We start from the raw sequence: 22,106 nt of genomic DNA on the forward strand, positions 1-22,106 counted from the left end.
AAACTACAATATATATATATATATATATATATATATATATATATATATATATATTAGGAAATAAACACACAAAATAATTTGTAAGATGTCTAAGCAAATAAATTATACTTTCTTAAAGATTGCTCAATATTCTCAATTGTTTTTAATGAGACTGTATAAATTAAATATTCCCATTTGTAGTGCAAGAAACTTTCCAGAGCCTTCTAAAATTCTTTGACTCATCAATGCTAATCGTTGTAAAATTTTGTAACAAAGTTGAAAAATCAGACTGTTTTTGCTTATGTTACCTTAATTTTGAATAAGTGTAAGCAACTTTTCACATAATTTCTAATAATTTGTAATTTCTCTTCTGTAAACATTATAAATATTTCTTCCTAGTATATTGTATGAATTTACAATATTTCTTGGTAGGCAAAATTAAAACCATTTTGATATCATTAGAAATGTAAAATGTTTCTCCAGCTTTGTTTTTTAATTTTCCTTACAAATTGTAGCTGAATTTTTGAGGTTCTCCATTTCTTTTTATGTTCACAGTATGGGATAAAATCAAAGAAGACAACTTTTTATCATGAAGATGGCGCAGAAAATGAGAAAAAAAATATGTTTATGCCCTACCTCATATATCAAGTAGAGATTTGAAGGTCTAGAAAACAATGTTGACAATTTGTTCACAACTACTCCCTGCCCACCTCAAAAAAAGCCACACATCACCACCTTCCACAGACCCAGGACACTTCGGCTCAGGAAGCAGCCTACATGTCCTCATTAAGGTCCTCAGTAGGCACAATATTTAATCACTGTGTGTTGCTTGAGTCACACCCCTAACTCTAACCTGCAAACTCTCAGAAGGAAGAGAGAAGAAAACACCCTTGTGTTCGCTATTGGTGTCTAGGACAACAAGCACCAGATCACACTGGGAAAGGGGCTGTGACACTGATATGGCAAGGTCAGCACTCTGATAATTCATGATGTTTGACTGGTCTCTGATTATGTGGCTTTGGATGCTACTAAATTTGGATTGCCTAAACTAAGTCCTGCTGGCTAATTCTAAGGGTATATTTTTCCCTATAATAAAATACCCCAAAGCCTGACAGTGATTGCATACACCTTTAATCCCAGCACTTGAAAAGTAGAGGCTGGCAGATCTCTGAGTTCAAGGCCAACTTGATACACAGGACAACCAGAACTAAACAGAGAAATAATATCTCGGGAAAAAATCAAAACAGAAAATACCATGTGATTTTTGTAGCTGCTTTTCACTTAATGTCTATCTTCCTGACCACCAAGCTTCATGTCTATTTCTCACTGTGGCTCTCTGTCCTTGCCTCCCCTCTTCCTTTTTGGATTTGTTCTTTTCTTTCTATTTTAACATCAGTGCAGAAAAGTGAGTAATCACATTTGTAAAAGCGTATTATGGTCAAGACTACATGTTAGGCTCCTGGATTTAAATTGTATTGCATTGCCCCTGTGCCAACTCCAGAGGCCACTACTCTCCCTCCCCTGTACCATCATGCTAAGAGATATTTGGAATGTGTCCTTAACTAAGCCTCATTGCAAAGGACCTCTGGCCCTTTCAGATTCTCTGTGATAGCTGATTTGGATTGTCACCTTGACACAATGTGGAATCAATCACCTGGCAAGGAATGCCACTGAAGAGTTGTCAAGGTTAGGCTTGCCGTATGGGCATGCCTATAAAGAATTTTCTCAATTCACTTAAGAGAGGTAGGAAGAACCACATGAATGTGGACTGGACCATTTCACGGGCTGAATTCTAGACAATATAAAACAGAGAAAGCAAGCTGAGCATGCATGCTAGTTCTTTGACTGTGCATGTGATGTGACAAGTTACTTCAAGTTTCTGCCTATTTGAATCCCTTACAGTGACAGTGTAACCTGGGTCTGTGAGCCAAATAAACCCTTCCTCTATTAAGGCATTTTGCTCAGGTATTTTGTCACTACAGTAAAGAAACTAGGGCACTCTTTATCAATCTAATTGCCACCTCTGTTTATGTGTATACACATGCAAATATCATGCAACTTATTAACATAGAATGTTTCATTCTACATGATGCCATTGAACTATAGATCTTTCTATTTATTAGTAATGTTAGTCACCACTGTGTTTTTACTATACGCCCATCTGGTTTTCTGACTTGCATAACACTTAATTATACATTCCCATAGATGTGGGCACCTCTGTGTCCGTGTTCAATCAGTGAGACACTAAGCATTCTCACCTTTGTCTGCCTTGAGTGAGTGGCATCCAGATTCCCATAGAACACTCATTCTTCATTTTCAATGTCGCCAGTTTGCTCTCCAGAATAAAGTGTGATTTTCTACACTCAATAGCAGTAACATTTTGTCTCTCTGTATCTTGGCCAACACCAGGAATTATCTGCTATAAGAGCCTTTGCCAATAATAAGTACAAAATTAGATCTATTTCTTTTGAATTGCATTTTCTGATTATAAGTAAGATTGAGCACCTCTTCAATTTTTTGCTAGCTATTCAATTTTCTTATCTTTTCAGAATGCAATAATTATGCCAGTTGGCAGATGATGAGGAGCGGGGTGACTTGAACAGAACAGTTTCCACAATCCTATCTCTGTGTAAACTTCTGGATCAACTTAAGGTTTCTCAACTATACGTGTATTATCAAGTTGTTATCGGTCTGCCATCATGGTCAGAGTGCAGTTGAACTACATCCGTAGCTCAGTTATCTGGTTTGTTCTTCCTGCTTTGTGTTCTGAGTGACCAATCAGAGGCTGCTTCAGAGTGGCCATTACGGATGCCAGTGTCAAATAAGACCTTTATGTAGTACTCTGATGTGTGTGTCTATATAAATACTTTAATACAAGCATTTGCAACTATGCCTAGAGAAAGAAAATTTGTCAAGACAAGGGAATAGAATTTGACTGGAAATGGATTTAAAAGCTACAAAATAATTGTTATTAAACTTAATATATGTAAGGGCAAAAAGGCTCAAGCATCCAGGAATCAGCATGAAAAACCAGGTGGTAGTTCATTTGACCTGGCAATGATAGTTCTAATTTGTGGGGACCAAACAATCCCAAAACTGAAAGTGGCTTTATCTGAGGCTAGCCACTGAAAGTATGTATAGTTTCCATTACGCGATATTGAATGTTATTATTTTTTATTTTACTTTATTATCTTTTGAAACAGGTTCTCATTTATTAAAGGCTTGAATTTTGTTTTTTGCTGTTGCTGCTGCTGTTCTCTGCTTGTTTATTTTGAGACAGGGTCTCATGTAGCCCAAACTGGCCACAAACCCTGTGGAGCATTAGATGATCTTAAAAGTTTGATTCTCCTTTCTTAGCTCCCATGTCTTGCCATGGCTGGTTTGTAAAAAAAAAAACCCGTGGGTTTATTCAGTGTCCAGAATTCATCTCTGGGCTCTGTGCATGGTATGTCAGCCCTTTACTAAATGAGCTATGTCCCCAGGCACAGGTATGTCTATTTTGAGGAAAGACTATTGCATTAAAGGAGAGAAAGTTTGGTCTGGAGAGGTGGTTCAGTAGTTAAGGGTGCTTGCTGTCCTTCTGGAGGACTGGAGTTCAAGTTCAGTTCCCAGATTCTACATCAGGTACCTCACAACAACCTGTAATTCCAGCTCCAGAGTACTCAAAACCCTCTTCTGACATCTGAAGACACCTACACAATCCATCACATAAACTCACATATAGAAAGAGATACATATAAATAAAAGTAAAAGTAATTTATTTTGTTAAAAATAAAATAAAAAGGAAGAAGGCTTAGTAATAATTACAACTGCACAACGTGGAAGACTTTATTTCATTTTTATTTTTAATTTCATTGTACTATATTATTACTTAAAACTTATTGGTAAGAGATATAGTGTCTACGTCTTAAGAAAAATACATTTTGTAACAACTCAACATCATTGAGCATGTCTTCAGGGATCAATACATGATGAGAGAGGAAACAAAGTGGAGATGAAGGATGAGAGCAACAGGCAACAATCAGAAGCTCTGCCATCTGAAAAGACTTAGGTTTGAAGAGCAATTATGGGTTTATGTGTTAAACAGGTCTTCAAGAGCAGCCAATCTAAAATGAAATGTGTGCTAAGTGTTCTATTAAGAAACAGCCCAGTGTCAAGAAATGCTATCACCATCCATATTTGTAGGACTCAAATTAAAGTATTGACCCAACTTAGCTCACTCGGTATCTGAATAAGGGCATGTTTGTTAAGTCCTCCTCCTTTATAGATTGCTGAGCTGGGATAAAAGACAAGCTTCCCAGGAAAGGAGGTCAAGACTTGTCTGATAGATGTAGCTCTTAGGAATGAACTCTTAGTCTACGTGAGGCTATATCCCTGCTCTCATGTAGATCCCCACCTCAATGATGGAAGACAATAGATTAACGTGGCCAGATTACAAGACAAGAACAGTGTGCTTACATAGTCTCTTTAAACAGGAACCTCTGGATGCCAGTGAAAATGTTCATGGACTCATATATTACAGTATATCTTCCTTGAAGTGTTGTATATTATATTCATATCAAAAAATAGAAAACCACATATGCTGGTAATTTCCAAACACTAATTCCTATTAAAAATTTATCTCTACAACTCAACTTGTAAACCAATTGACAATCAATCGTTTCTATTCAGATGTCTTTACAACACCTGAAAATAATAACATTTGATAATGGATATGTGCCCTTCTCACAGACTCACTACTCTAACACTTTCTCCCAAGTCAAATCATTCTTACTCTCTACTTCCCAACAACCTCTCAGTGAACAAGTGCTCTCTCTCTCTCTCTCTCTCTCTCTCTCTCTCCTCTCTCTCTCTCTCTCTCTCTCTCTCTCTCTCTCTCTCTCTCTCTCTCTCTCTCTCTCTCTCTCTGTGTGTGTGTGTGTGTGTGTGTGTGTGTATATACATGTGTGCATATGAATGTAGTCTGACCCCAGGGATTTACCTGTCTTTACCTCTCCAGCACAGGGATTATAAGCATGTACCACAAGACCCAGCTTTTTTTTTTAATGTGTGTTCTAAAGATCAAACTTGAATCGTTTGCTGACAAAGCAGTCGTTACTGAGCTATCTCCAGAAACCAACTGAACTATTACACCATCTGTGTATCAGTCAAGTCTATCTGTCTCCCAGAAGCTGTTAGGAGAGAACTACCATGCTTCTTTATCACTGAACTTTTCTATTTAAGGAATGATGGACCACTAATCCAGATCCTAACCCTGGGTCAGGTTTGTCGTAAGTGTTGCATAAACACTTTTAAATCACTTAATTTTATCTGGGAAAATTTCAACATAAATAATAATTCATAGAAGATAACTTCCTACAGAAAGGTAAAATGCTTTCAAAGGCTAGAATACAGATAACCAAAAAATCCATTTATTTAATCTTGCTACTTAAATAAAATACGTGTTCAGCTCCTTCTTTGTGCAGGAAAATGTGTTGTATCTGCCAGTAAAATGTATTTCACCATAACAACTTCACACATTCTTTACACATAAAGTGCCAGAAAGTGAAAACATCAAGAGCCTTATAAATAATGGTATCTCCAATATTATCATACTTGTTTTTCTCTAAACCCTTGGGAAATAAACAAGGATATTAAAACTCTCGTCATTTTTATAGATAAGAAATGAAGGCTTAGAGAGGATGAAACTCAAATATGGGTTCCCTTGATTTTCATTGAAAGTTATTCTCGTTATATTACTAAATGTATAAGGTAGATTGACAGCAAGCTGGATAACCCACCCAGACCCATCCCCAATACAGGACCAAGAAAAGACCACTTTTTGTTTCATTGTCAGTAAGAAGCTATGAATCTTTTTTATGAATTTACTTATTTATTCACTTTACATCCTTGTTGTAGCCCCTCCCTCCTCTCCTCCCAGTCCCATCCTCCCTCCTTCTTCCCCTTTACCCTCCCCCATTCCACAGAGAAGGAGAACCCACCACCCACCCACCCTAGCTCATCAAGTTGCATCAGGACTGAGTTCCTATTATTCCCCTGTGGCCTGGCAAGGCAGTCCACCAGGGGGAAGTGATCAAAAAGCAGGCAACAGAATCCATGTCAGACACAGTCCCCATGCCCCTTACTAGAGGGCCCACATAAAGCCTGAGCTACCCATCAGCTGTGCATCTATGTACAGAGACTATGTCCAGTCCATGCATGGTCCTCAGTTGATGCTTCAGTCTCCACATGCCCCTCTGGACCCCGAGTAGTTGGCTCTGTTGGTCATCCTGTGAAGCTCCTGTCACCTCTAGGTCCTTTTATCCTTCCCCCGACATTTCCACAATTCTCCCTATGCTTCCCCCAATGTTTGGCTGTCTCAGCATCTGTTTGGATCTACTGCTTGGTGGTGCCTCTGAGAGGACAACTCTTCTAGACTCCTGTCTGCAAGCGTAACAGAGTATCATTAATAGAGTCAGGGGTTGACTCTCTCTCATGAGGTGGGTCTTAAGTCAGGCCAGGCATTGGTTGGGTCTTCCTTCAATCTCTGCTCTATTTTTATCCCTTCATGTCTTATAGGCAGGATAGATTTTCAGTCAAAGTTTTTCTGGATGGGTTGGTGTTCTCCTCCCTCCGCTAGGAGTCTTGTCTAGTTAGAGAGTGTCCTCTTTAGTCTCCATGGCCCCTGCTACGAGGAGTCTCAGCTAGAGTCATCTTCATATCCTCCCAGAGGCCTATCCTGACTAGGTCTCCAGCTTGCCACATAGATGTCCCCTCCCACAGTTTCTCTTTTCTGTCCTCCCGCCCTGCCTCTCCTCAGGTCTGATCTTTACCCTATTTCTCTCTGTGCTCCACCATACAACAAGGAAATTTGCTCAGCTATGTTCATAGCAGCTTTATTTATAATAGCCAGAATCTGGAAACAACCTAGATGTCCTTCAACAGAAGGGATAAACTGGGATGCATTTACACAATGGAATACTACTCAGCTATTAAAAACAAGAAAATCGTGAAATTTGTAGGCAAATGGATGGAACTAGAAAAGATCATCATGAGTGAGGTGACCCAGACCTAGAAAGACCAACATGGTATGTACTCACTTATTAATAGGTTTTAGCCATATTGTGCAGCATAACTATACAATGCACAGAAAGAAGATAAATAACAAGGAAGACTCAAGGGAGGGGGGGAATCTATGAACCTCAATCACTCATTTTATTTTTCCACACTTAATCTATGTGGTGGTTTGAATTAACAATGGTACCATAGAGTTTTGAATATTTCTTCCCCAGTTGATGATGTTGTGTATGGAGGTTATGGAACGTTTAAGAGGTGGGACCTTTCTAAAGTACATTACTTTGGGAAGGCTTTGAGTTTAATAGCCTCTTCTTGCTCTCTTTTACTAATGTGTGTATGAAAAAGTTGTGGTGTCTCTGATTATTTCTCCTGTAGTCATGCTTGCCTTGCCCGTCATGATGGGCTCTACTTCTCTGGAACCATAAGCCAAAATAAACAGTGTTGGCTTTGTACGTTTTCAAACCTACTTTATTTGGGGCTCTTTAGTGCTTACACCTCCTTTTCAACCCACCTACTCTATATAGGAGAGAAAAGAGGTTAATGGGAACAGGAGAAATAGACCTTTTTAGATTCAGTTCCTTGGAGCAATTCCACTGGCATAGTCAGCAGGGTTTTAGCAGGCCCCTTAAACAACAAACCAGCAATTCAGAGAAGGTAACTGTAATTGCAGTGGCCGGAATCTGCTGCAGCAGCCAGAACCCAGAACCTTGAAGCCAGCTCCAGAGTGTTTGTTTCTAGGAGCATCTAGGAGCAATGAACAGCCAAACAATAGGAAATGATGCCAAGACCAATAAGCCCAGCCTCCTAGGATATATAGGATATATATATATATTCTTTTAGGATATATATATATATATATATATATATATATATATATATATATATATATATATATATATATATATATATATTACAGAGTCTATACTACTACACGGTTTATTAGTTGGCTAAAACCATGCCCCTGCAAGAAGCAGTTCCTCTTCTGCTGGACAAATGCCACGTGTTCTCTTCCAAGTCTGTTTCAAGTCCCACACTTGGGATCAAAACAAAAACATGTTAACATCCACTACAAAGTAATTTCTTTCTCATGTTGCTTTTAATCAGGGTGGTTTAATCGCAGTCTCAGAAAAGTATCTAATGCATAACCTCCTGCTTTCTAATTCAATTCGTCTCAGCCATATCCAGTGATTTTAGCATTTGTAATCAGTACTCAGATGAGGTCAGTGATACTGGGGCCAGGAGTCACAGGGCGATGACCACTCCACTACCCGTGTTACTCCCTTTTACAGCATCCATATCCCTGTGACAGTTGAAATGGATTGATGTACCCACACCAGCAGGCCTGGGGAAAACTGATTTTATTTCACAATAGCACCTTCTGATCATCAACTTAAAGATGTAGAAGTGAAGCCGACCCAGAATCCCTAAGGTCTTCCGCAGGTGAAAAGTAGTGTGTGCCTGTCTGAGGATCAGCCTGTCTGACACTGTTGTTCATGTTCTTACTCAGTTCTGATTTAGCCTCCAGTGCAGGTATTACTATTCTATACTAATCAAAAGGCCATGCCTCACTGAATAGTATAAGCGTCAACTTGGATATGGTTAGGTGAAGATTACATAAGAAAATGGTACCTGCCTATGGAAGGTAGACTCCCATGAGGAAACAGATGATGCCAAAATCAAAACAGAACTGAAGATCTTTGCACATGGAACTCTGTGTTCAAGGCTATGCACAGAGATGAGAGGAAAGAAGGTGAGAGCTGTGTGGAGCTTGGTGCCACAAAGGTAATTGTTTGGCAACCTAGCAATACAAAGGCCACAGAGAAAGCTCAGCATCTGGCCTTAGCCGCAGTACATTCTTGAGTAAGCCATGTTGTCTTACTGGACATTACACTCTGCTACACACTTGAATGAGCATAATACCCACCTCACAGAACAGCTATCAAGTCATGTGATCTGTGAAGGCGAGGACGGGATTTAGATTTTCAATTCTAGTCCATTTTCTTCTAACAGTGATTCACTAGGGCCTGCAAAATAGAAAGTTCACTGTCAACTTTCTATAAACATCCATTAATAAACTGAGGGAAATTGATGTGAAGCCTACATAGGAAAACAGATATATGAAATTAGAATGGCCCTGAGTCTTAGTAAGTCCCTCAAAGGCTTTCACCCATTGGTGCTACTTTTATTAAAAAGTAAATACCAGTGTCACAGCATGAAAGCTTCATGAGCAAGGACAGGAAATTTTAACACACTGTTTCTGGACTTGATATATAGTTCAAAAGACGATGAAATTACCCCTTCAAAGGACAGTTTGCTAAATTAATCAGACTTAACATGTCCAAAAATTAATTTTCACTCCTATGTTTAAAATTTATTTATGTAACTTTCCCTACATAAATATTCTGAGTTATCAAGAAATCCACCATATTTCTGTTCCCCTTGTTTGTCAACATGTCTTGTTCACTTTGAGACAAGAGCTATTTCCCTTGAAAGTTCTGCCACTTTGATCTTCGTTGTTCTGGCACAAGGTTTCATTACCTTTCTGTTGATTGGGAGTAAAAGGAAGAACTCGGATCTACGTTCTTTCTTTCTTTCTTTCTTTCTTTCTTTCTTTTTTTTACTTTGAAGATCTCTGTGGTACTGAATAAGAGTTGCTAATTGTTGCTTTTTCATTTACCTGGTGGAACTCCTAAAAATCTAGCGCAACTTTCAAAATTGTATGTCTTGTTCTAACAAAACCAGTGATTTCTCAGACAACTTTAGCTGTGAAGATAGAAGAATACCAAATCCAGACATGGTTTCTTCATGTTACAAAGCTCTCTGTGGTTTAATGGACTTTCCCTTCTTACTTGATCTTATAGGCTCAAATATCATGAACAAAATCACATTTTATCTTTTAATGAGTAAATGCCAAAGGAAGTTCTTTATCACTCTGTCTAAAGGTTGTTGGATTATTTTCTATTTTTTAAAAAAAGTAGCAGGTTGATTTAGCTAGAGTTCACAAAAGAAAGTCGGATTTCAGTTTCCAATAAGTCCATTAATCTGTGCTTTCTCCATGCCACTGAATTCATTTTCAGTCATAGCCAGTAACTAGAGTTTTCAATAAAAAAATAAGTCATGTGGGTTAGCATAATATCTGTATTTATTCTAATGTGCACACTATTCACTTATTCCCCTCATTTTTCTTATTTCATGCTTAGCAATAAAATCTAACTTGAATAAATTAACCACAGGATCCAAAATATCTTCTGTGAGAAAAGGACTTTGGCAGAATAGTTGGAATTCCTTGTAACAAAAAACAGACTAACAAGGGAAACATAGGAGAATTCTAATAATATATAGAAAGAAAAAGCTGGTCCCCAGTTTAAGATGGTTTGAAAGAAATATGTACTAGTATTTATTAAAAACTTTGGTATAAATATTTGATTTTGATATTTTCCAGGCTACTGTACTTGTATTTTCTCACAATGATAGGCAGTACAAAAGAGCTGCAGTTGAAAGAGTCAAATGGTATATACTCACTTATATCTGCACACTAGCCCAAGAGGCATGTCCCATGAAAGTCTTCACTTACCAAGAAAGTGGGACAGAGGGGAGGACATCCTATTGGGACTCTAGGTGAGAGAAGCATGGGAGAATGGCAAAGTAGAAGGATCCAGAGGGTCCTAGAAACCTATAAGAAGAACATTATAATAGGCAGATTTGGGCCCAGGCGTCCTGCTCAAACTATGGCACCAGCCAAGGACAATACGTGCAGTAAACTTCAAACCCCTACCCAGATCTAGCCAATGGACAGGACATTCTCCACAGTTGAATGGAGAGTGGGGTATGACTTCACACGAACTCTGGTGCCTCATATTTGACCACATCCCCTGAATGGGGAGACCTGGTGACACTCAGAGGAAGAATAGCAGGTTACCAAGAAGAGACTTGATACCCTATGAGCATATAAAGGGAGAGGAAATCCGCCTCAGGAACAGTCATAGGGGAGAGGAATAAGGGGAAAATGGGAGGGAGGGATGAGATAACCATTGAGATGTAATAAGAATAAATTAGTAAAAAATTTTTAAAAAAGAAATTAAGAAAAAGGGGAGCGGAGGGCGGGAGCGGCGGGGACGCGCTCTTCGTCTAGGTCGCTGGCGGACGCGCGGTGCAGTCCGAGCCTCAGACGCGCGGGCGCGAGGGACCGCTCAGAGACAGCGGAGGCGACAGCTTCTGAAACACGCACAACAGCTGTGCTTCGGGGTCTTGGGCATTAGCGCCCCGGCAGGGCAGTGGGCACGCCGCGAACACAAATTTTTGGGATAGTCTCCAGTGAAACCCAGTACCTGCTGAAGGCTTTGACCAAAGCTTCCCTCAGCTGTTGACTATCATCCTGAGAGAAGGAGAACTTCAGAAATCAGAGAAGCATTGGGAGGTTCTCAGCAGAGACCATAAAAGCCAGAAGGGCCTGGACAGAGATCCTGCAAACCCTAAGAGAACACAGATGCCAGGCCAGACTACTTTACCCAGCAAAATTATCAATAACCATTGATGGAGAAAACAAAATATTCCATGACAAAAACAAATTCAAACAGTACCTATCCACAAACCCAGCTTTACAGAAGGTACTAGAAGGAAAACTCCATCCCAAAGGGTCAAGCTACAACCAAAACTACCCAGGAAATAGATCACTATCCCATGGCAAAAACACAACTACACAAACACTCGACTGGAAACAACATCAAAATTAAGACTCTTAACAGTCACTGGTCATTAATATCTCTCAACATCAATGGCCTTAATTCTCCAATAAAAAGACACAGACTAACCGAATGGGTACATAAACAAGATCCAACATTCTTCTGCATCCAAGAAACACATCTCACCCATAATGAAAGGCATTACCTCAGGGTAAAAGGTTGGAAAAAAATATTCCAAGCAAATGGTCACAAGAAGCAAGCAGGCGTAGCCATTTTAGTATCGAACAAAATAGACTTTCAACCAAAATTAATCAAAAGGGATGAGGAAGGACACTTCATACTCATCAAAGGTAAAGTCAACCAAGATGACATCACAATTCTGAACATCTATGCTCCCAATACAAGGGCACCCACATATGTAAAAGATCTCCTAAAAAAGCTTAAACCACACATCGATCCCCACACAATAATAGTGGGAGACTTCAACACCCCACTCTCACTGAAGGATAAGTCATTGAAACAGAAACTAAGCCGAGAAATAACATCATTAACCAATGCCATGGGTCAAATGGATCTAACAGATATCTATAGAACCTTTCACCCAAACAAGAAAGAATACACCTTCTTCTCTGCACCCCATGGAACCTTCTCCAAAATTGATCACATCGTAGGTCACAAAGCAAGCCTCAACAGATACAAGAGGATTGAAATAATACCTTGTATCCTATCAGATCACCATGCTCTTAGGCTGCAATTCAACAACAACAGAAATAACAAAAAGCCTACACGTACGTGGAAACTAAACAACTCTCTGCTAAATGACACCTGGGTCAGGGAAGAAATAAAGAAAGAAATCAAGGAGTTTCTGAAATTCAATGAAAATGAAGAAACAACATACCCAAATTTGTGGGACACATTGAAAGCAGTGCTAAGAGGAAAATTCATAGCACTAAGTGCCTTTAAAAAGAAATTGGAAACATCGCACATAAGCATCTTAACAACACAACTGGAAGCCCTAGAAAAAAAAGAAGCAGAAACACCCAAGAGGAGTAGACGCCTGGAAATTATCAAACTCAGGGCTGAAATTAACAAATTAGAAACTAAGAAAACAGTCCAAAGAATCAACAAAACCAAAAGCTGGTTCTTTGAGAAAATCAACAAGATAGACAGACCATTAGCCAAACTAACTAAAAGGCAGAGAGACAGTATTGAAATCAACAAAATCAGAAATGAAAAGGGAGACATAACAACAGACACTGAAGAAATTCAAAGAATCATAAGATCCTACTTTGAAGGCATATACGCCACAAAATTTGAAAATCTAAGGGAAATGGACAATTTTCTTGAACAATTTCACTTGCCAAAGTTGAATGAAGAACAGATAAACAAGCTAAATAGTCCCATTTCCCCTACAGAAATAGAAGCAATCATTGATGGTCTCCCAACCAAAAAAAGCCCAGGGCCAGATGGTTTCAGTGCAGAATTCTACCAGACCTTTAAGGGCGAGCTAATACCGATACTCTTCAAGCTACTCCAAAAGATAGAAATGGATGGAAAATTACTAAATTCATTCTATGAGGCCATAGTCTCATTGATACCTAAACCTCACAAAGACTCAACAAAGAAAGAGAATTTCAGACCAATTTCTCTTATGAACATAGATGCAAAAATACTAAATAAAATACTTGCAAAACGAATACAGGAGCACATCAAAGATATCATTCATCATGACCAAGTAGGCTTCATTCCAGGCATGCAGGGATGGTCTAATATACGGAAATCCATCAATGTAATCCACCATATAAACAAACTGAAAGTAAAAAACCACATGATCATCTCCTTGGATGCAGAGAAAGCATTTGATAAAATTCAACACCCATTCATGTTTAAAGTTTTAGAGAGATCGGGGATACAAGGCACTTTCCTCAACATAATAAAGGCTATATACAGCAAGCCAATAGCCAAAATCAAAGTAAATGGTGAGATACTCAAGGAAATTCCTCTCAAATCGGGAACAAGGCAAGGCTGCCCACTCTCTCCATATCTCTTCAATATAGTACTCGAAGTTCTAGCCAGAGCAATAAGACAACAAAAGGAGATCAAGGGTATCCAAATGGGAAAGGAGGAAGTCAAATTATCCCTCTTTGCAGATGATATGATAGTGTACATAAGTGACCCTCAAAACTCCACCAGAGAACTCCTAAAGCTGATAAACACCTTCAGTAAATTGGCTGGATACAAAATTAACTCAAAAAAGTCTGTAGCCTTCCTATACACAAATGACAAGCTTGCAGAGGAAGAAATTAGGAAAACCACACCCTTCACATTAGCCACAAGCAATATAAAATATCTAGGAGTTACCCTAACTAAGCAAGTGAAGGACTTGTATGAAAAAAATTTCAAAACTCTGAAGAAAGAGATTGAAGATGACCTGAGAAGATGGCGTGATCTTCCTTGCTCATGGATCGGGAGAATTAACATAGTAAAAATGGCCATCCTACCAAAAGCAATCTACAGATTCAATGCAATCCCTATTAAAATAACTACACAATTTTTTAAAGACATTGAAAGTTCAATTCTGAACTTCATATGGAAAAACAAAAAACCCAGAATAGCTAAAACAATCTTGTACAATAAAAGGTGCTCCGGAGGAATCTCCATACCTGATCTCAAACTGTACTATAAAGCAATAGTACTTAAAACAGCATGGTACTGGCACAGCAACAGGCTGGTTGATCAGTGGAATCGAATCGAAGACCCAGATATGAATCCACACACATATGGTCACTTGATTTTTGACAAAGAAGCCAAATCCATTCAATGGAAAAAGGATAGCATCTTCAACAAATGGTGCTGGTCTAACTGGAGGTCTATGTGTAAAAAAATGAAACTGGACACATATTTGTCACCTTGCACAAAACTCAAATCCAAGTGGATTAAAGACCTCAACATAAAACCAGAGACACTAAGCCACTTAGAAGAAAAAGTGGGAAAGAGCCTGGAACATATTGGCACAGGAGACAACTTCCTGAACAGAACACCAACGGCCCAGGTCTTAATGTCAACCATTAATAAATGGGACCTCATGAGGCTGAGAAGCTTCTGTAAGGCAGAAGACACTGTCAAGAGAACAAAGCGACAGCCTACAGACTGGGAAAAAATCTTCACCAACCCTACATCTGACAAAGGTCTAATATCCAAAATATATAAAGAACTCAAGAAATTAAACACCACCAAACCGAATAACCCAATTGAGAAATGGGGCTTGGAACTAAACAGAGAAATCTCAACAGAGGAGTATCAAATGGCTGAGAAACACTTAAAGAAATGCTCAACCTCCTTAGTCATCAGGGAAATGCAAATCAAAACAACTCTGAGATTCCATCTTACACCCATCAGAATGGCTAAGATCAAAAATTCAAGCGACACCACATGCTGGCGAGGATGTGGGGAGAGAGGAACACTCCTTCATTGCTGGTGGGAATGCAAACTAGTACAGCCACTTTGGAAATCTATCTGGTGCTATCTCAGAAAAATGGGAATAGGGCTTCCTCAAGACCCAGCTATTCCACTCCTTGGAATATACCCAGAAGATGCTCCAGCACACAACAAGAAAATTTGCTCAACCATGTTCATAGCAGCCTTATTCATAATAGCCAGAACATGGAAACAGCCTAAGTGTCCCTCAGTAGAAGAGTGGATAAAGAAACTGTGGTACATATACACTATGGAATACTACTCAGCTATTAAAAACAAGGAATTCCTGAAATTTGTGGATAAATGGATTGAGCTAGAAATGATCATAATGAGTGAGTTAACCCAGAAGCAGAAAGAATCAAATGGTATATACTCACTTATATCTGCATACTAGCCCAAGGGGCATGTCCCACAAAAGCCTTCACTTACCAGGAAACTGGGACAGAGGGGAAGGCATCCTATTGGGACTCTAAATGAGAGACGCATGGGAGAACAGCAAAATAAAAGGATCCAGAGGGTCCTAGAAATCTACAAGTAGAACAATATGATAGGCAGATTTGGGCCCAGGGGTCCCGCTCAAACTAAGGCACCAGCCAAGAACAATACAGGAGGTAAACTTTAAACCCCTTCCCAGATCTAGCCAATGGTCAGAATATTCTCCACAGTTGAGTGGAGAGTGTGATATGACTTTCTCACGTACTCTGGTGCCTCACATTTGACCATGTCCCCTGGAGGGGGAGACCTGGTAGCACTCAGAGGAAGGACGGCAAGTAGCCAAGAAGAGACTTGATACCCTATGAGAATATATAGGGGGACGTAATCCCCCTCAGGAACAGTCATATGGGAGGGGAATAATGGGAAAATGGGGGGGGGGAGGAATGGGAGGATACAAGGGATGGGATAAACATTGAGATGTAACAAGAATAAATTAATAAAAAAAAAAGAAAAAAAAACATTTAAAAAAAAAAAGAAATTAAAAGACATGAAGAGGAAGGGGAGTGGGGTCACACTATCTCCTTCATGGCCACACACTTAATCCTGATGACACCATTCCTCTGGAAACCATCTCATACACATCCTATCATACCCCAATAGTGCCAGGCTGGGGTCTCAGCCTTTCACATACAGACTCAGCCAGACATTTTAGATCCAAAATGTGCTGTCTTCCTTCTCTGTAACGACAAGAGGTGTGTAGAAAGACTCATCTAATAATTAAGTGAAAATGATGTCTGTTGTGGCTGTTTCACTCTGGTGGTCCCTAACTAAACATTCATCTCTGTGGATTTAGTCTGTATTCTGTTCCTCAGGCAGAGAGAGAGAGACACCCTTACACATGGGGACTTCTTTTCCTGGTGTGAATTACTCTTGTTTTCATAAGGGTAACTTAGAAGAGCTTCTCTTCAGTCTTCAGACGCACAAAATAACAGCACAGTATAATCTTTATGCCAAAGAGGCTTATTCGTGGGTTGAGGCAGCAAAGACCAACAGATGGGTCGATAGCAGTTTTCATGATATGTCTCTTCTCTTATAGGACTGCATCCTAGAATTAGACACTGCCTATGAACTGATTTGTATTGATTAAAGGAATGCAAACTGATGTGGATTCTAATACAAATCTTCCCCAACAACTGGTAAAAATGAAGCCTTACAACAACCTGAAGGAAAACCGTTTTTAAAAAGGCCTTCAGTCTCTGTTCGTCTTTCCTTCTTTTCTTCTGCCTACTTATTCAATCATTCATTTGTTCAATAAAAAGTAATTGTAGTCCTAGAGAGATGGCTCAGTGGTTCAGGAGGCTTGCTGATCTTGGAGAGGATCACACTTTGATTCTCAGTACCCACATTGGCTACCTAAGCAATACATGTAACACCAGCTCAAGAGAATCTTTCACCCTCTATTAGACATTTGGAGTCATCCATCCATACACACATACACATCAACATGCATAAAATTTAAAACAATTCTTTTAAAACAGGCAAAAGAAGTTAACAAGTATAAAATATTATCCGAGTAGCTCATTATTCATGACCCATCTTCTGCAAACTTGAAACAATGAAAACAGGAAAATCTCACAGGTCACAGGCAACAAATTTCCAAATTAAAGAGATTCCCACAACCTAGATCATCTCAATGAAATACAAGAATAATGTTAGATACTAAAAATCAACTCAAAGTATAAAAGGAAACAAAGGACATGGGCATATTTCAAATGAAGTAAAGACAGTCCAGAAATAAAGGTGAGACTAGGACCCCAATGGCAAGTAAATACAAGTTCATTTAGGCAAAACTCCAGTTTTAAATAAATGTATCTAATAAACTTATTTCCAGAAGAAAAGATGAGAGCAACCCTTTACAGCCACCAAAATGAATCATTTAATTATATTATTTCAAAAGTATAATATCAAAGATTCACTTAAATTAGAATTAGAAATTCTTTTGCTGTATGGTTTTAATTTGTTGTTTAGTGAAAACTGTGGACTAAATGTTTCTGTATTTCATACATAACTGTGTATTTTAACACTACATGTATAGTATTACATATTTAAATATATACCTAAATATATGCACATATATGCTTTATAACCTTAAACTAAATCCAGAACATCATATAGCAAACATTATTTTATAGTTTAATACCATATTCATACTAAACATGTATGTATGTATGCATGTATGTATGTATACTGCATAGTCTTAAACTAAAACCTTAACATCAGAATAAGAACAACATTCTTTCTATGTGATATAATTATTAATGATTTTTTTCATTTACCTTGTCAGTTGTAAGTTTATCATGATGCATATGCACTTCTTTTGTAACAAAAACGTTGTTTTCAATGTACATAAATAAACCTTTTACTTCTACCAAAGAATATAAAAGGGCCTTTTAGTAATTCTAAATTTTATGAATATAGTATTGATGCTCATTGTATGCCCAGGCTATTTGAAAAATGTTCAAGGAGCACGATGCCCCATCTTTAGTCATCATTAAAATGTAATATCATCTGTGTCTTTCTCTAAAAATAATCTTAGCAAATAACTGATTGAACATGTCACAGCATCACAGAAAATATGAGTTTGGAAATAATTTGCTTAAAATTGCAGTTTCATATTGATTTAAGAAGGGGATTTCTTGTAAAAAGTCCAAGAGTAAATTTTCATGATGCTGAGTATTCCATGTAAGCAACTTCTCTTTTGACTCCACTTGAGGCTTTTCCCACAACATTGTCGAGTCATCAACCTCAAGCTTGGTACCTTTATTGAGCAAGTGCTCACTGTCCAACAAAGAAAGAAATCAATGACATCATGTCTTTGCAAAAAGCCTTATTGTGAAGCCTTTTGAAACCAGAAGCTCAGCAAATGCCATTACCATTGGATTGGTACAGACAGAATTGACAGGAAATGAGGAGGGAAATTTGCTTGTTGACTGGATATCCAGAAGGGATGCCATAGGGTTATTTTACACAAGTGACAACAGTTGTCATGCTCCTTCCCTTGTCCCATTTCTTTTGGAAAAGAGTGATATTTTACCCACAGTATTTAGAGACAGTGATGTCACTACCACTGACCACATAGAGCTAGCTTCTGAGAATGTGCATTCCTGAGACGCCATCAACTTGCACCAACTCTGGAGGCGCTTCCTGAAGATAGTCACCACTTTGTTCTTTAAGAAATTTAAGTCACACTAGCTGTATTTGGGCTTTAATTCATTTTTAGTATCAGATTAAGATATAGGGATGGTCCTCAAAAAATAATACTCATAAGCACAGTCTTCAACATGCTATACACTTGGAGGGTACTAGAAGACTTAAGAACCTGCCTTGGTAATCTTTGAACTGAGATCCTCCTGATTTTTCCTGGATTTTGCCAACCCAGTATATATAACAACTTCTCTCAAGTCCCGTTGTCTATACTAAGAACCGTATTTGTTCAAAAATGTGCACAATTTCTTTCAATCCCCTTACTAAGACTTTTCTATCTAAGAACAATGAAGCTCATATCATCTATAAAGCAACTAATAGCCACCATACACTGGACCTAGAGGATATTGTCCCCAGCTCCTGTGTGAACCGGATTTGCTTTCTCATCAAAATCACTTACGCTTGTTCCAAATTGCCTTCCTACCAAGAAGGAAATACATGTTTATGAATCTTGCTGGGTTCTTGAATATTTATCTTCCAGCTATGTCCTAGGTCATATAAACTAATTTTTAGAGTATTTTTAAGCCCACATATATATCACTGTTTTGTCTGAGACTGAAAGACTTGAGGCTTCAGAGAGTGAGAAGTCAGCTCACCTGTGCAATCACCTCTCAGGGTCCATAGAGAGGAAAAGCAGCAGCTGATGTCTTCAAGACTGAAATTTCTGTGTTATATAATGGTTTTCAAACTTGCAAAGGTGGAAGAGCATCTCCTCCTAAAGAGATGTTGCTTGAAATCTAAGGGCTAGAGGAATAGTTCAGCAGTGGAGGGCTTGCTTAACAGACAGAAGACCCTGCATTTTTTGTTTGGTTATTTGGTTTGGTTTTTGTAGGGTTTTTATTTGGTTGTTGGTTGGTTGGTTTTGGCTTGGGTGTGTTGATTGTTTGTTTATTCGTTTGTTTGTTTGTTTGTTGAGATAGGATTTCTCTGTGTGGCCTTGGCTGTCCTGGACTTGCTTTGTATACCAGGCTGGTCTTGAACTCACAGAGATCCACCTGCCTCTGCCTCCCTGAGTTCTGGGATTAAAAGCATGCACCACCATGCCAGGCTGGTCCTTACTTTTTATTACCAGCAAAAACTCTCTTCAAAATTGTTAGTTATAAGATGATGCATTCATTTTATTTATGTCTAAGAAAGTCTATTGTTCAGTATTTTTACAATTAGTAAGTAACATTTTCCTACTTTAGACATACAGTTGTAGCTTTGCTTTACTAGGCTGAGCTGAAACTCTGCAAACCACCTTCTTGCTTTTCTGTTAGGTTCAGCAAGTAAAGCACAGAAGAGGAGACTGCTTTGCGACTGGCAGAGACAGAGGACACCTGCTCCCCATTTGCCTCCTTCCTGGCACTGGCACAAATGGCTAGTGGTAGTACTAAGCGAGAGTGAACAGCTTTTCTTTACTATGGCTGCAGCACAGAGGCAGGGCTCAACTCTGCAGTTTTTTCATCCATTGCAAAGCAAGTCTAATGGCTGCCCAGCCTTGCAGAAACTAGCACAGACCGTGAGAGCTCCTGCAGATGTCTGCATACCAACCCTCCAGGGCTTTGCTTCTAGTTTATCATGTTCAGAATTCTTTCTTTAGCTCTACCAGCCCTGTGAGTGAAGCTGTTTTCTACAATTACCAGCTTAAAAGTTGACTTTTTATCTTTTTGGTTTCCTACCAAACACCTTTGTATTCACAAAGACTATTTCTTGTTGACCTGACTTAAGTCAGATTCCCTAACAATCCTCTCAACATGGACCATCTATGAACATCTTGCATAGCCCAGCTTAGCAGTTCTGCCAAGTTCAGCAGAATTCTTACCTGCTGTATCTGTAGCTACTCTAAGTCCTTCCTCACCTGGGGGATATGTTATCCTCTGGGTCTGCCTTCAGCCAGAATCCTGCTGGGCTAGGTCACTCTAGCCAGAACCCCATGACTCTACGTGTGCTCTTCGTAATAGCCTATGCACCCCTCACTTGCTTCTTGACTATAAATTCTCAGTTGTTGCTATTTTATTTGGAGTTGCATCCATTTCCATATTGGGATCACACTTCTTTTACTACAATAAATTTTGTTTATTCTTAATAAAATCTCTCTTCAAGACTTTAACTTTAACCCTACTTAATTATAACAGTACCTATTATAATTAACAATTTTATTGTAATGATCCATAATTAAATAAATAGTGTTTTATTAGGTATTCTCTTGCTGTGCTAAGGCATCATGACCACAAAGCATACAGCAGCCGATAGAACAAAGAGTGTGTTTTGGCTTCTGGTTCTGGACAGTTAGAGATAATAATGGCAGGAACAAGCATGGCAGCAGACATGGAGAGTGGGGAAGCCAAGAGCTCACATCTTTAACCACAAGGACAAAGTGGAGAGAGCAAACTGGAAGTGGAGTGAGACTTTAAACTCTCAAATCCCCCTCCGATGATAAGTCCTCAAACAAGACTGGACAGCCTGAACTTCCCCCAACAATGCCACCAACTGGGAACAAGTGTTCAAACATCAGAGCTCATGGGAGAACATCTAACCACTTCAAACCACTAATCCTATGGTACCCAGGACTGATAAAATATTTAAGATTTGAAATAATGAATGAAAATCTCACTTAAGGAAACACATATGCAAACTGTAAGAAATTAGCTGTCTGAACATTAAAATAACATGAAGTCAAGTAAGCTCTTAGAAAAATGATGAATTATAAAAATGTGAGAAGCTGGAAATATAGGGCTGAAAGAAGGCCATGAGGCCATGGTGAAGTGTTCTGAATTCACGTGGAATCACAATTCCAAATCACAAAGGCAAAATTGCATAATAATGCTGAACTCAGCAGAAGATTAACCAATGTGATACTGCAGGACCTGAGATACAGAAGTAACTAGAGAAATAGCATAGAGCACAAAGATGCAAAGTTGTGAGTTAAGTACCCTGTGTCTTAAATATAATACGGCATTATCTTGTCAAATTATAAAAACAATGTATAGTCATAACAGATAAGCTGAAATAAAAAGACACAAAAACAACCCCAAAATCTCAGCAAACCTTCTGTTGTGCAACTAAAACTAACTTGATGCTTATATTTTTCTATTTGATTATAATTTACATGGCATTGGGTAGTTTTCATCTTTAATAGGATATGAACATTTTACTGTGTTCATGAGTAATTTCAATATGTTGCTATTTTGAAGGTTATTAATGTCCATCTCTCATACCTTATCTATCTTC

This window comes from Acomys russatus, chromosome 3, assembly GCF_903995435.1.
Source record: "Acomys russatus chromosome 3, mAcoRus1.1, whole genome shotgun sequence".
In the NCBI taxonomy this organism is placed as follows: domain Eukaryota; kingdom Metazoa; phylum Chordata; class Mammalia; order Rodentia; family Muridae; genus Acomys; species Acomys russatus.